Below are 15,751 nucleotides of genomic sequence, written 5' to 3'. Positions count from 1 at the left end.
GAGATGGGAACAGACCCTGCGGATGGACCTAGGGGTGCTTGTGGGCAGGGGCAGGGAGGGGGCAGGGATGGGACTGGCGATCGGCCTCTGGGGCAGTTTTCCCAGCCCAGTGTTGACTCTAACAGGTTTAGCACCAGCCTCAGTGGGCCACGATCTGTGAAAATGGTCTAAGCTGGCCCTGTGCTGCAAGTAAGCACACCTTGGGGTGTGGGCTCAGAGGAGGGACAGCCTTGGGAGGCTCAGGCAGCCCCCAGGGAGCAGGGCATTTTCAGATTTTTAAAAGTCTCCGTGGGCAGGTAAAGCAGCATTTGTCCAACTCAAGAACCCAGTGACGAAAACCAGGCAGAGAGGAGGGGAGGTCGCTGGGGTGAGTGGTGGTGGGCAGACTGCGGGAGCTGGTGCTGCTCGATGGGGCTCCTGTGTCTCCAAGCGGGGGAGCTGAAGCTCCCAGGACCACACCTGCCCCAAAGCTGGTGCCCACTCACCTGTGAGGGTAGAAATCCCACACACCTCTGGCACATCCAGGGCAGACGGGAGGTGGGCTGTAGGGCTGCCCACTGTCTCTCTCCACTTGCCACTGGGGGAACGGGCTTGTCCCATCTCCCCTCCCCTCCCTTGGCTCCTGTAAGCTGGAATTCTGACGTCTGATGCTAATCTGGGTTCGAGATACATTAAATTAGGCTAGCTACAAAAAAGTAGGCCTCTGCGGCTGGGCCTGCCCGGGTGGCAGCCCTGTGAACCTGAGCAGGGCATGCCATGCCAGCCCCCATGCTGTTTGGGGAGCTCCAGTCTGTGGTACTTTTCCTGGGGGGCCCCAGAACTCCTGTCCTGTCTGCTCCAGGTGAGGGCATTGGGGTGACGCCAGCCCAGGGCAGCAGGTGAGGGTGGGTCACGTGGGATTCCTTAACCAGCTTGCAGGGGGGCATCTCCGTGGGTGGCAGGCAGGGGGACCCAGGGTTATTAGAGTGGATATCAGGGCACGCAGGGCCCCAGGGTGGGGGCTTTTATTTTGGCCCAGGCTGCTGGTGGGAGAGTGGAGAGGGAGCCCCGGCCATCCCGATGATGGGCTCTGTGGCCTCAGCGCAGCCTCCTAAGGGTTAGGACAGCATATGCAGCACAGCGCCTCCTGCAGGCTCTGTCCAAGAGGCAGGAGCAGTGGGCCTGCGCCGACTTCCCCTTGCTGTCTACCACCTGCAGCTTCTGTGGGACCCCGGACCCCTCCCAGCCCTCAGTGGGCATGGAGATTGTCACCGTGGACCTGTTCCCATTTTCAGAGATGGGCTGATTGTGGCACAGCCTCTGTGGGATGGGAAGAGGGTCGGGGTGGGGGTGCTGGCTGCAGGCTCTGCCCAGCGTGTGGCCAAGCACATCTGTGGGATGCCACCAGCAGGTCTCCCAGCCTCGGAGGCCTCATGAAACCAACTCGAGGCCAGGAGTGTTGCTGAGAAGACGCCCCCTTAGCTCGTTAGCGGTGACCGGGGCGACTCCTGGCCCTACCCCATCCCTGACCCAGCACCACTTACTCTCAGCTGTCAAAGAGGAGAGTTGCCCCAGTCCTCAGGTGACACGGTTTCAGTGCGGCCACACTAGGCCACCCAGCCGGCCAAGCATTCTTGCAACCCGGGGTCCATAGGAGCTGGGAAGCCTGGGTCTGGGGAGGGTTCCAGGAAGTGTGAGAGAGAAAACAGTCTCCGTGGGCCTCAGTGCCCGAGGTGTGCAGCCGTACAGGGCTGTGCAGTGCCCTCCTGCCTCAGGACCTGGACCCTACCTTCCTCCTACCCCCACTCAGGGCTCAGCACCCCACCTGAGTCTGGCCTGAGGCCCAGCAGAACCCCAGCCATGGTGCATCAGACTTGGCCTGGGTTTGCCCTCAAATCCTCACCAATAGCAAGTGGTGCCCGCCTGCCAGCCTGAGTTGAGGCAGGATGGGGAGGGTACGGAGCGGGCCTCTGGGTCACCCCAGGCGAATGCCAGCTGCTGGGCCTTGGTGTTCTCCTGCAGTCAGTCTTAGGGTGTCTCCCTCCGTGGCTCACAGTGACCACTTGAGTCACCTCTTGGGAAAGAACCAAAGTCCTATTTGGACCTTGTAAGTCCCAGATATTGGGTATCATTCCAGGAGTGATGGGGGATAAGTGGGGCACTTCCCAACATCCCGGGTGCCAGGCACTATGTGCCGTACCCAGGGACAAAGCCACGTAAGACATGGTCCCTGCTGTGGAGCTACCAGGCCTGGGGAGATGTGGGCATTGCAAGTATCTGTGAGCTGATTTCAAGGGACCCCCAGTTTACTGCTAGAGCTAGGGAGATCCCTGACTCAGGAGGGCTCCCTGGAGGAGGTGACCTAAAGAATGGATAGGAATGGGGCCTTTGATGGTGGGAGAACACTCCAGCCCTCGGAACAGTGGGTGCGAAGGCAGGGCTGAGCGAGGCGGGCAGGAGCTTCTTTGAGCACTGAGGTGGAGAGACGGCGCTCCGCTGTGAGCCAGCACCCTGAGCCCCACTGGCCCCTCCTCTGCGGACCCTAGAGGACACCCAGGTCCACAGTTGGCTGTGCAAGAGCCAGTGGGTGGGGTTTGCTTTTGGGCGTGCGCATCAGGCAGGAGCAGAGGCAAAGACAGAGGCTGTCCTCACAGCCCTTTGCCTCCCAGGAAAGTTCACCTCAGGGCTGGCTGGGTTGGGCCCACCTGCAGGAGGTTGTGAGGGATCCTTGAGGGGTGGAGGGAGGGGCCACCTTCACTCCCTCCCCAGTCTTCAGCCACCAGACCTCCTAAAGTGACTTCCTGGTCTCCTTGTGTCTTGCAGAACGTGGCCCCATCCCAGAGCGCCACCCGAGACATCAGGAGCACATTGCGGGCTTGGGAAGACCCTCCGGGACCTCACGGCCCAGGTAGCTGCATCTTTCCCCTCAGCCTGGGCGGGGAGGGACTTACTCCAGTCACAGGCAGCCTGGAGATGGGTGATCTGGCGGAGAAGGGGAAACCCCGGCACCAGCCCGGCTCCCAGGCCTACCTTGCAGCCCGGTCTGCCCGGCCCAGGATCCTCGAGGGGCTCAGCCTGACCCTGACAGCTAGAAGAGACCCCACTCCAGGCCTGGGAGTGAGGGATTAGAACAAAGGGTCCCTGGCCTACTATGTGACCACTGCCCGCAGCCCTGCCCAATGGGACAGGGACCCCCCCACTGCCTCCTCACCATCCAGGTGGCCTGGGGGCACCCAAAGCTTCAGGCAGCCCCTGAGCTGGGCCCAGGCCTCATGGCGGTCTCAGGGCAGGCAGGGCCAGAGCCGACAGGGAACAGATGAGGGAAGAGTGCCGCACACACTCGGGGGTTCCACCATAAGACTTCCTCAGCGTTTCTCTTTCCTTCCAGGTCTTCCACCCTTGGCCACCTCCCCAGTGATGCCTGAAGCTCAAGGGACTGTGTCTATCCTCAGGTCAGTACAGTTTGTGAACGTTGATGAAAATCGGGGCTCCCCAGACCTCTCCCTCCTGGCTCCACCCTCCGCCGGGTGTGCCTAAAACTGGATACACACACACACACCATGCATGTGTACTGCACCAGCCCCAGAGCTCTGGGGGCCAAGGAGCCAGGCAGGTGCTTGCTGCACATTGGCATGGGCTCAGCTGGGGCTGGCCTGGCCTCCACCCTCCTCGCCCCTACCAGCCTCTTTCTGCAGCTGAGGAACCGGGGCTCCAAGAAGCCAGATTTGGTCCAGGTCTGGCCCTGTTTTTTGGGCTCCCTCCTGCCTGAGTTGGGTGCCGCTTCTGTTTGCAAGGATCCAGCTGTCTCAAGGGCCCTGGGAGGGGAGGCCAAGGGCAGCCTAGGGGACCAGTGACTATGGGGCAATTTGCAGTATCTGCTGGGGGCTCAGCAGGTAAGATGGCCCCTGCCTGCTGCTGTCTGTCATGGCTGTCTTGAGGCCATGGCCGGGGACAGGCCTGTCATGCTGGGAACTGCTCAGAGGCTGCAGCCAGCCTGGGGCCCCTCGCCCTGGCGAGCCAGCCCCCGAGTGCAGACTGTCGCCGATGATTCTTTCCTCCTGGGGCATCGGTGCGGCCATGTGGGTTGGGCAGGACTGGCATTCTCCCCTCCCTGCTGTTGCCATGGCCAGGGGCAGGCCCCCCTCCCGAGGCTGTGCGGAGAGGACCCCAGGCCGCTGCATGTCAGCAGAGCAGCCGGCGTCTGGCCCGGACCCCTCTGCCATCTGGGGCCCGGCGTGTTTACAGGTCGGCCTTGCCCGCCAGACTCTGCAGACGCTGCTGCCCCGGGGCCTTTGTGTCTGCATGCAGGGCTGGGCCACCAGCCGAGCAGAGAGTGGGGAGGGACACAGGTGGGTAGTGGGGGGAGGCCCCTGGGGGAATCAGGGAGGAGGGGCAGGACAGAGGAGAAAGAGGATAGAGGGTAACAGAGGAAGGAGAACAGCGTGGGGGCAGGAGAGGGGCAGGGACTGGGGAAGAGGAGACACAGGGCAGAGCAGGCAGCCCTTGGAACTACGGGGCTGTCACAGGGATACCAGCCTGGGGGAGCAGCTGACCCCAGGTATCTGACGGGGACCTAGTGGGTCTTGGCCAAGGTGATCTGGTCCATGGAGCCGGGGTTTTCCTGGCACCCACCATAAGCCCAGGCCTGCCTGTGGGACCTCATCCCACCTGCACCCAGCCCTCCCTGTATACACAGCTGGCCACCATCTAGTGTAATCCCCCTGATATCCCATGGCAGCAGTGGTGGCCTCCAGGTTCCAAATGAAACAGACCCCACAGGCGTGTCCCTCACACAGGATTGGGCATGGAATGTGCCCCTCCCTGAGTCTCTGACTCCCAAGCCTGGACAGACATGTCCAGGGAGGCTGCGAGGGTGTGCCCCCTGGATCATGGGCAGGGGGGCACCCGTGTGCAGCAGCAGAGGCTCAGGACGTGTGGGAAAGGGCCTGGAGTGGAGGAGAAGAGGCCTGCAGGGGAGAGTGGACAGTCCAGGGCTGGGACCAGCACCCCAATATGCATGACCCGTGGAAGATGAGGCTGGGTGTACACAGTAGGTGCTTACTCAGTGCTCATCAGATGCCAGATGCTGGCGTAATCACCACAGGGGTCACACACCCTCTGTTAGGACCACCAGCAAGACAGGGCTACTGTCCCACACTGTTCTTGCAGAGACGGAGCCTGGGGACCAGGAGCCTGGCCCTACTCTGGCCTGCAGCCTTGGGGGCTGCTGGGGCTGTGGAGGGCCTCTGGGGTGCTGACTTGGACTGGGGGAGCCATTGAAGGTCCGTGGGGACAGGGACTCCCTCAGCAGCGTTTGTTTTTTAGCTAAGTCAAAACTGCTTCCCTTGGAGTCCTTGGCCCAGGACGGGGAAACCTCAGCCAGGCAGGTCCCTCGGCCTTGCCTGCCTCTCATGGGCTGTTCAGGCCTCACACTCAGGAGGTGGCATCCTGCTGGCCACACCGTGGCAGTGGCCCAGTGCCTAACCCACACTCAGCAGACAACAGGAGCTACAGCCCCAACCAGAGCCGGCAGCCACGTGGCCCCCTTGATACCCGGCACTGGCTGGTTTTCTGAAGGAACTTGTTCCTTTTCTGGGTACCCTGGGTTCTGGCTGATGGAGAGGCCGCCCCATCCTTCAGGAATGGGTGCAGATGTGAGATAGGTGATGGCCTGTCACCCCATGGCAGAGCCATGCTGAGAAGCCACATCAGCCGGCTCCAAGACTGCCTAGTGGACCTGGTATCCACAGCCTGAGAATGGGCCCCGGCGGACCATGATGTGACTTCAGCAGCCCCTGCAGACGGTGGAGTGGCACTTTCTCTTCTCCCCAGAGGCTGAAGGGCGTGAGCCACGGCCCCAGGTTGCCTCTGCATGCAGGTCGAGGGGACAGAAGTTTGTTCTCATGTCAAATATCCAGATGCCTTTTTTTTTTTTTTAGATGGAGTCTCGCTCTGTCACCCAGGCTGAAGTGCAGTGGCATGATCTCAGCTTACTGCAAGCTTCGCCTCCCGGGTTCAAGTGATTCTCCTGCCTCAGCCTCCCAAGTAGCTGGGACTACAGGTGCCCGCCACCACGCCTGGCTAATTTTTTTGTATTTTTAGTAGGGACAGGGTTTCACTGTTAGCCAGGATGGTCTCGATCTCCTGACCTTGTGATCCACCCTCCTCGGCCTCCCAAAGTGCTGGGATGACAGGCGTGAGCCACCACGTCCAGCAACCCAGATGCCTTTTTTAATTTTTTAAAATGTTTTTATTTTTTATTTTTTTGGACACAGGAGTCTCACTCTGTTGCCCAGGCTGGAGTGCCTTGGTATGATCTTGGATCACTGCAACCTCTGCCTCCCAGGTTCAAGTGATTATCCTGCCTCAGCCTTCAGAGTAGCTGGGATTACAGGTGCCTGCCCCACACCAGGCTATTTCTAGTAGAGACGGGATTTCACCGTGTTGGCCAGACTGGTCTCGAGCTCCTGACCTCAGCTGGTCTGCCCGCCTCAGCCTAAAGTGCTGGGATTACAGGTGTGAGCCACTGCGACCGGCCCCAGATGCCTTTTTATACTCAGACAGAAGCAAGCAAGCCCTTACAATGGCCCTGCATTTGATCTTTCAGTCCCGCTGAAAATAGAGAGGCTTCCTGACTTGCAGTGGGGTTTGTCCTGAGAAACCCACTGTAAATTGAAAATATTGTAAGTCAAAAAAGCATTTAATACACCTAACTACCAAACATCATAGCCTAGCCCAGCCTCCCTGAAACGTGCTCAGAACACTTATGTTAGCCTCCATTTGGCCAAAATCATCTAACACAGAGCCTATTGATGATAAAGTGTTGAAGATCTCCTGTTATTTATTCAACACTGTACTGAAGTGTGGTTGGTTTCTACTGAATTCATATCCCTTCGGGTTGAGAAATCTTAAGTTGGACCCTGGTAAGTCGGGGCTGTCTTTATGGACAGAATGCAGAGTGATTTTGTCACTCGGCACCTCCCTGTTGGCTCTGAGCAGCGCTCTCTGGCTGGGAGAAACTTCGGTGAGCATGAGGTTGAGCCCTCACTGTGACGAGGGATGCGACATGGTGCAAGGACAGCCACCTGCAACAGCATCTGGGTGAAACACCTTCTTGATTCGGTTCAGATTTGTTAGGAGTTCCTGTGGGCCAAGCCCTGAGCCAGTCACGTGGAGTCATCCCTCTTCCTGATGTCCCTGCTGAGTGTCCCTCACCTGAGGCTCCAGGAGCCTATGGGGCTTGCCCCGGCCACCAGGCTGGCATACAGCAGAGCAGGGCTCTGGTCCCAAGCTGCCCCACAGTAGAAGCACCTCTGGGTTCCATGAACATAGTCTCGCCAAGGTGTGGGGCTGCCAGATCCCTCAGGGGCAGGGAGGGGCTGAGGTCTGGGGTCTGGGCCGAGCCTTCCGAAGTCTGACTGTGTGGTGGGGACAGGCCCTGCCACTCAGGCCCTTGCCGGGATGGTGTCGGAGTGGGCCAAACCCCAGCCCTAGTGCTCCTGGCAGTGCCCAAGGCTGCTGCCTCCTTAGCTCTAGTTTCCCTCCCTGGCCTGGTGGGTTGGGCACCTGGCCTCAGGCATGGCCCAGGCTGGGGACTTTGTTCACCACACAGTAGCGAGCTGAAAGCACTGCCATGTCTAGCTCTGGGAAAGAGCAGGCTCCCAGTTCATCCCGCAGCTTCGTGTTGCTGCTCCAGCTGTCCCAGGTACGACGTGCCCTTCTCCAAAAACACCTCGCTCACCCAGCCAGGCTGGCCTCGAGAACTGGGGAGCCAGAGGCCCCTGGCTGTCCCTGAAAAAGGAAAACGGGCCTCCTGATGGGGGCTTCCTGGGCTCACCTAACACAGAAGGACCTAGTGCCTGTGCGCAGGCAGGTAAACATCTTTGGGTCCCCGTTCTCTCATCCCTGAAACATGGGGAGCACAGTTGCTTCTGCACTGGCTGTGGCTGTGGGGGAAGGAACAGCCACTCCATTCCTGCATTTGATCAGGTTACGCGTGGACTGAGTGAGTCACCAGGTGTGAGGGGCTTCAGTGGGTGCCTGGCGTGTCACAGTGGCAAAGCATTCACATTGGCCAGGTCCCCAGCTGGGAGCATGTGCCCAGGAGCCTGCGGTATGCAGCTGGTCTAGCCCCACCGTGGAGCAGCCACATGTGGGAGAGGCCCCGAGAACAGGCGAGGTGGCTGTGCTGTTCACACCGAGAGTCATCAGGGCAACTGGGGACACGGTGATGGGGACAGTAGCACCTGCCCTTGATGCTGCACTGTGTCACCCAGGCAACCCCCACCCCGTGAGCACTGTGTGGGCTTCCCTCATTTCATTCTTGTTTTTTGATGCAGGCCCTGCCCGTGGCTCCGGATTGGCGGTCCCCGTCAGAGGCCTGGGCTGAGTCCTCAGGTGTGTGAGTAACATTGTCCCCTGACCCGGTGGCCCTGTGAGCACCCCGCTGCCGGCCACAGCTCGGCTGCCCTGGGCCTTGGCCTCCCTGTCTGTGCAGTGGGATTGGTGGTGATCACAGGCTTCTGCCCTGCACAGGCCGGGAGGGAGTGCCACATGGCTGCACCCCCAGCCTGGGAGCACCCTCGCTGCTGGACCTCTGGCTGGACTTTTGGGTTCTCACTAAGACCTGGTGAAGAGACACGGAGACCACTGCTGGGCGGGGGCAGGAAGGCATCCCTGTGGCACCCTGGGGCTGTCCGTCTGTCGGATCTGGGGGTGCTGCCTGCCAGGCTCTACTCTGCCTCCAGCGAGTGTTTGTTGGAGGCAGTGGGGCCTGTGCCTCTTGTCCAGAGGAGGCCGGAGAAGGGGACACAAGAAGGGAGTGGACAGACGGTCACCAGACAGATGAGCAGGACGGGGCTCGGAGCTTGTTTGGGAAGTGGCTGGGGCAGGGCTCCAGGAGGGGCCGAGTGGGCCCCACCCCCCACCCTTGTCGGCAGGGCCCCAAAAATTCCAGGCTGTGGGGTGGGTGCTGTGGAAGGTGGAGGGGGGAGCAGCCTCCCATCCCTGGAGCAGGTTCCCTAGCATTCCCATGGCAGCTGCTTCATGGCACAGTGGTCCCTGGAGTTCAGGCCAGGCCCTCGAGCCGCCTGTCTGGGGACCACTCCAACCTCGGATAAATGAGGAGCAGCCCTCCCTGGGTCTGGGGGCAAAGGAAGGTTTTGAATCCGGGAGCCCAGGCTCAGTAGGCCCTTGCCACCTCCCCCAGAGGTCGTGCCTCAGGCTAGGCCACCTGGGCTGCAAGATGGGAGGGCTTCGGTGCCCCAGGCAGGCCCCAGTCCCCCGGGGCCACTGCAAGACCCTTAGATGGGACGACAAGGTCTCTAGAAGCCCCGGCCGCTGGGAGCCTGGGCGGAAGAAGGTTCCAGAAAAGGCCCACCTGCCTATCTCTGGGCCCATGCACGGGGCGGGCACTGTGCTGCTTTTCCAGTGGCTCCTCCTCCTCCTGGCCCCATAGCCGCTCCCGCCCGCAGCGGCCTTTGTCTTCCAAGCGCTCTGCAAAATGGCCGCCCGGCCTGCCGCCATTTTGTAGCTGAGGTGGCCGCGGCCTTGGAGAGGCCTGGGAGGGAGGGCGGCCATGGCCCGCCTGCCTGCCCTTGGCGGCCTGGACAGAGCCCAGCACCAGCCCCCGCCCAGTCTGGCCTTGGCCGTGTCTGACCCAGGCTTGGCACCAGCCAGCCCTTGGCAAGGCAGGCTGGGAGTCCTGGCCCCTCACCCAGCCCTGCCGGCCCCTTGCCACCCTGAGGCGGTCCTGCCGAGCAGACAGAGAAGCCTTGAGCCAGAGCCGGGCCGGTGCAGCCTCGCTGGCAGGGGAGCCCTGGGCCGAGGGCAGTGCAGGCAGTTGTGGGGCCCCATGGGCTCCCCGCACCTCTTCAGGGGCGATGCCTTCAGGCCTTGACCACTTCACCTATTGCGCTTCTGGCCTGGCCTGGCCGGGAGTGGGTGTCTCAGTGGCCAGCCCAGCTTCTGACTTAGAGATGGGCACCGCCAACCTCAGGAAGAGGGCAGGGCCGCACTCTGGCCAGGATTCTCCTGTGGTGGGGCCAGCCAAGGTCTGTGACCTGTTCCCTCCTGGGTACCTGCACAGCCCCCACTTTCCTGCAGGCCCCATCCCTACAACCTCAGCCATTCCAGACAGCATCTCCCTCCTCACTGGAGCCCCTTGGCCTCTCCCGAGCCTCTGAGCTTGCTTCCTGCCCCATGCACCTGCCCTTCCAGCACCCAGAGGATCCCAAGTGGCACATTTCCGAAGGGACGGTCTCCAGGAAACCCCTGGGGGGTGGGGGGCTTCAGATCAGCATCAGGGAGACACTGGCTGTGGGCTGTGGAGGACAATTGTGCCCCTGGCCTGGCCAGGCCGGGAGGGGGCAGGTGGGCCCTGTGGGAGCCCTGTGAGGTTGGCCACACATGGGTTCCTGCAATCTCTGCAACAAGGTCCCCTGGAGGGCAGTGCGCCTCCTAGAAGTTGGGAGAAATCTCCAGGCGAAGCAGGGAATGGTGTTAAGTGTGTGCATTTTCTAGGGGTCAACGCAGGTCCTATGGGTGGCGTGGGGTGGTGCCGGGTGGACCCCACGGTGGCCTGTGTTCTCTACATGGCTGTGGGTCGGTTCCTTGCTGGAGGAGACCCTTCCCCAGACACCTGCCAGGCACCCAGCCAAGCCCTTGAGGCCTGGGAAGGTCTCTGGACACCACCCTACACCCCGCCCAGACTCCTCTCCCTGTGGTTCCTGGACAGAACATTCCGTCACCACAAAGCGAAGTTTGCCCAGGCCCTGCCCTCGCCCCGGGGAAACCCAGCCGGGCATGGGAAGGAAGAATTCTGCCCGCCTGCCCGCTCAGACCAGAGTTGCCCCACACGCCAGGCCAGGCCTGCAGCTTCCTGGGGCACACGGAGCCCCAGGCTTCCCGGCAGGAAAAGCCCCCCCGCCGCAGAAGGGCTGGTCCCTGGTGGGGAGTTGCTGCTGGGTGGGGTGACCGCAGGGCGGGGTTCAGGCTGGGGTATTTTTAATGATGTGGTTGCATCTGGTCACCGCCCCCCGCCACCCCCGATTCTTTCCTACTCTCCCCACCTTGTGACCCAGACTGTGACTTGAATTAAGAATGTTTTCAGATAAGTACACGCCTTTGAGGTTAAAAGTATGCCTAATGATTAAACACCAGACAGAGGTCCCCACAGGAGAAGAGCGGGCTCCGCATTCCTGCTTTTCGCCTTTGGACTCCAAGTGCGCCTGTTTGCGTAACCCTGGAGCATTAACGAGCAGCTCCGCCGGATTCTCCCCACATCCCGGGGGCTGGCGTCCTGACCCATCCTACAGAGGAGGCAGCTGAGGCCCAGAGGGGTTCACCTGCCCCATCCCAGGCCCATCACTGAGGGAGACAGAGCAGGTCAGAACCAGGCCTGGCAGCCCCCAGGCCTGTGCCCCATGGATGCAGGTGCGTCTGCAGAGCATGGTCCTCCCCTGCCAGTGCCAGCCCTCAGGTGTCTCGGGTGCTGCGTTACTCTTGTGAGCTTCCACGCTCACACCTGTGGCCACAACACTGGAGGCTGCTGGACCTCTGACCCTGTTCTGGGTGCAGGACATGTGGCCACAGCAGGCCTGGCCCCTGCCCCAGGGAGTGGAGATTCCCTGAGCCTGCCCCCACCCCCACTGAGAGCTTAGTGGCTGTGAGAAAACAGGAAAGCAGGAAGCTAGACAGGGCACAGACCCCTGACGGTGGAGACCCTGACCCGGAGCATGTGGGTGTCAGTTTTGGGGAAGCCAGACAGGGAGGGTGCTAGCAGGAGGGCCAGTAAGGGGAGCTTGGCACCCCAGACAGCCCTGGAAGAAAGGCAGGCCTGGGGTCCGGGCCATGCTCCATCCTGGGGACACTCCTTTCCCACCTGTGTGGGGTGTGCAGGGCCAGGGGAGGAGCCTGGATCTGAGGAGTGCAGTTCCAGTCGTGGCTTTGCCACGGCCACCTCGTGGCATGCTGTTGGGGACCATGAGACTGTGGGCGGCCTAGTTGTATTGCAGCCTGAGGCCAGAGGAGAGGTTAGTAACCCTTACCCGTCCCATCTTGATTTAAGTTGGTATTTTTAGATTATGGACCCTTCTACATTGATTTTTTAAAATTTTGCAATAAGATATTTCTGCTGATGGCTGGCTTTTTGGTCCTTTTAACATGCCTCCCACACCTCGCCCTGGTCCCCGCCCTGCCGCGGCCAAGCCAGAGCCGCAGGCTGCCGGGTGCGCGTCTCGTTAGCTTTCTGGGCCGTGTTTGCAGCAGGCCCGCCTCCCGTCCGAGCCCCCGGACGCCGCCCCTCCCCGTCTTTTTCCCAGACCCCATTGTTGGCACGGCTTGCTGAGCAGAGACACTGGCTGCTTTATGGGGAGAAACCCAATCAGGGTGGCGGGGGTGTGCTCCTTGAGGGGGGTCCGCCTCCTAGTGGCCCTGAGCCAAGCCCGAGGTGACTTCAGGGTGACACCGTCTGTCTGCCTCACTTGCTCCAGACATCCGCCCGGCCCTGAAATGGCCACCTGCCCACTGAGGCCTCCGCACACCTGTCCTGGCTGGCCTGGCCCCTCCCCTGCCTGGGCCTGCCGGGCACCCTGCCCACGGGCAGACACCGTGGGGCCGGGGCAGCGCCCGGGAGGTGGCAGCTGGCAGATGGCGGAGCGCCTGCCGACTGCTCACTCCCCGTCAGCTCTGCTCAGGGAGCGCCGTTCACGCTGCGTGGTCCGCCCAGCCCTCATCCAGGCTGGCTGGGAAGGGTCTCTCTGGTCTTTCTCAGGAAGCCTCCTGAGAAAGGGGAGATTCCTGCTGTCTCCCCAGGCCTGAGCCCCATGCTCACCCCCAGGGCTGCCGGGCAGGTGGGCCTGGAGATCACCCCCGCGCACACCCCACAATGCACGCAACTGGGGCCTTCTCCCCACCGGCTCAGAAATGGCTCCATGAGTGGGTCACGACACGGAAACATCAGTCTTTCCCCACCCCGTACTCAAGAAAGTCCTGGTTGTCGGCTGGAGTTCTCCTGTGCAAATCCTCCTGTGGTGGGGGTGGAGCCCACTAAGGTCACAGCGTCTGTTTCCTGGTCCTGTAGAGCACAGCAGTGTAGGGTGTGCAGGAAACGTGTCCAGACACCCTCCTCAGAGTCCCCCAGAGCGGGCACTACCACATTGAGGCTCCCTGACCACCGCAGGCCTGGGTGGTCCAGATGTGAGTCCTAGAGCCTTGGGGGCAGAGCCAGGACTCACCGGGGAACACAGGGCCCTCTGGGGAAAGGAGCGGGAAAAAGGAGGGTGGTCGTGCCTGGCAGAGGGACAGGCCAGGGCAATGCTGGGAGCAGAGGCCTGCCCGGGGCACTCGCTGCTCTGGAAGGCTGGAGGGGGAGCCAGGGCTGCGGGCACGCTGGGGAGGGGCAGAGACAGTAGAGAGGGTGTCAGCAGTGGTGGATGGCCTGGCTGGCTGGGAGTGCGGGCAGGGCTAGTGTTCAGGGAGGAGGAGGGAAAGGCACCTCCCAACCGGTGTCCCCACAGGCCCCTCAGCCTGGTGGGTGACTCTCCTGGTCCCCAGCAGGGCTGCCCTTGCTCGAGGTCACATAGTACAGGGCTGCGGGGAACCAGAGTATGTCTGTTCCCATCCAGCATCTTGAGCTCAGCCCTGGGGACCCACATCCCTTCCTACCTGGATGCACCTCTCTGGCCTTTGCACCCCGTGCCTGTCCTGCAAGGGCACTCCGGCCAGAACGGGCTGGAGTGAAGTGAAGTTTTGATTCACTGGACAAGCTGTTGCCGAAGCCCTGCAGCCCAGATTGGATCCTGTGGGCCCCTCCGGGGGGTTTCTGCTCGTGGGAGGACGCCAAGCCTTCCTTGGCCTGGGTCCCAGGGGAAGCCACAGCCCCTGTGGACCCTCAGCATCCTCCTCGGTGAAGTGGGGGTTTAATCCCTCCTTACAGGGTCCAGCCACCTGCTGACAGGCCAGGCGCCCGGGAAAGTGGCACCAGGCTATCCCCCTGTGCATCCTCCGGCCCTCCTCTGGGCCATAGACATCCAGGCACCAGCCTGGCAGGGCACAGGCTTCCCAGCAGGGGAACGTGACCACTGACCACTCAAGGACAGGCCTGGGTCTTGGTCGCCTCTGATCTGGCATTGTTCAACACAGGGCTGGCCACGGAGGCCATTCCATTCAGGCCCTTGCAGGGGTGGGTGAGCCACTAGCTAGAGACAGGCCAGGCTGGAGTGTTGGGTCTGCTGCGGGATGTCTGGGCAAGGCCCAAGGTCACAAAGGGGTTCAGGGCTGGGCGAGGCCACATCTCTTCTAGAGCTGACACTTGTCACTTTTGTTTTTAAAACCAGACAGGTCAAGAAGGGGCGCTGACCTGGAGCCCTTGCCTGTGGCTGGCTGTCCTCGCAGTGAGCTGGGCCTCCTGCCATCCTGGCTCTGGAGGTAGGAGGAGCCATGGGAGGTCTGATAGGGAGGGAGGGCCATCGTCTGAACCAGGCCACTCCTGGTCCTCTCCAGGCCCCACACTCAGGCACAGAGGTCCTTAGATGGGGACCTGATGGTCTCATGGCCAACCTTTGCCCAGGCTGTGGCCTTCCCCGAAGCCATGTCTCTTCTTGTCTTCCCGCCACCCTTCCAGCAAGCTCCCCCGGTTGGCCCACCTCATCTGCCCCCTGTGCACTTGGGGCATGGTGACCTTTGACTCTGGTGGTGCACCCCTCAGGCTGGACAGGGCCTGAAGGAGCTGTGGTTCGTTGCAGGGTGTCTGAGTGGAAGAGGCGCCCTCAGCCTCACTTCCACAGCCTGAAGACTCTGGCCCTGGCTCTGTTACGTGCACTGCCTGTCTGCAGGGCCCAGCCTGCCTCAAGTGCTCCCTGGGGACAGAAGCCTTGCGGTAGCCCCTCCTGTCACCTAGCCACCGGTCATCCTGGAAGGCAGCCCTAATGCCCTGAGGCTACCTGCCGTTGCCCAGGATGACTCAAGATGCCACCTGGGTAAGTCTAACCCAGAACAAGAAAGGCCAAATAAGGGAAACTGAGTCATATCTGCTTCTCCCAGGCAGGGCTAGGGGCCCAGGGAGAGGGCACTTGTGGTGACGACCAGGGTGGACTAGGGGCCTGTCTGCTTTTCTCTGTCTGCCACACCTTATAGAACCAGACCTGTGGGCTGGGGCCCCCTATGGTGGGCACTGCAGGCTCTGGGGGGCTGAAGTCCTGGCTTGGGGGACCTGTGGAGGCCGGGCTGGGGCCTTTGGAATCTGTGTGGTGGTCCCCACCTGCACTCCAGCTCTGATGGCTGGTGGCGGGGGCCCTGGCAGCTGACCCCTTGCCTCAGTGGAGAGACCACGGCCCACGAGGGCATGAGACCTGCCCAGAGCGTAGCCCAAAGGCCGGCCCGGATTCCCACAGCTCCACCTGCTGGGCCGTCCTGCGCCACCCCGCTTTTAGCCTACTGGGACCATGGGTCAGAACCCAGTAGGTGTGAGGGGACCCAGCCAGCCAGAGACTAAGTCAGGAGCCCAGAGCGCATGCTTAGGGTGCAGCCCACCCCACAGCCTTCCCCAAGGCATTTCCCAGGGGTGCAGATGGGGGCAGATGTGGGGACATTCAAGGTGGACCACCTGACTGGGAGCTGGTGATGAGGTGAGCGACAGCCTGAGTCAGCCTGAGCTCAGCGGAGCTGGGATGGCCTTGATCTTCCCACTCTGGCCACTCACCACAGCTGGGAGGGTCCAAGGAGACCCTCAGCCACTGTCCCTTCAGCCCCCGCCCCACCCTGGCTGGCTCTG

General features: G+C 61.8%; 1 pseudogene; it reads left to right on the top strand.

The window, feature by feature from the left end:
- The first annotated feature begins 408 nt into the window (after window positions 1–408).
- LOC112633174 lies at window positions 409–15,059 on the top strand (annotated as a pseudogene).
- Window positions 15,060–15,751: the final 692 nt, after the last annotated feature.

The sequence above is a fragment of the Theropithecus gelada genome, chromosome 10, assembly GCF_003255815.1.
Source record: "Theropithecus gelada isolate Dixy chromosome 10, Tgel_1.0, whole genome shotgun sequence".
Classification (NCBI taxonomy): Eukaryota; Metazoa; Chordata; class Mammalia; order Primates; family Cercopithecidae; genus Theropithecus; species Theropithecus gelada.
Note: the sequence above shows the minus strand (reverse complement) of the source record. Positions and strands in the feature narration are given on the sequence as shown.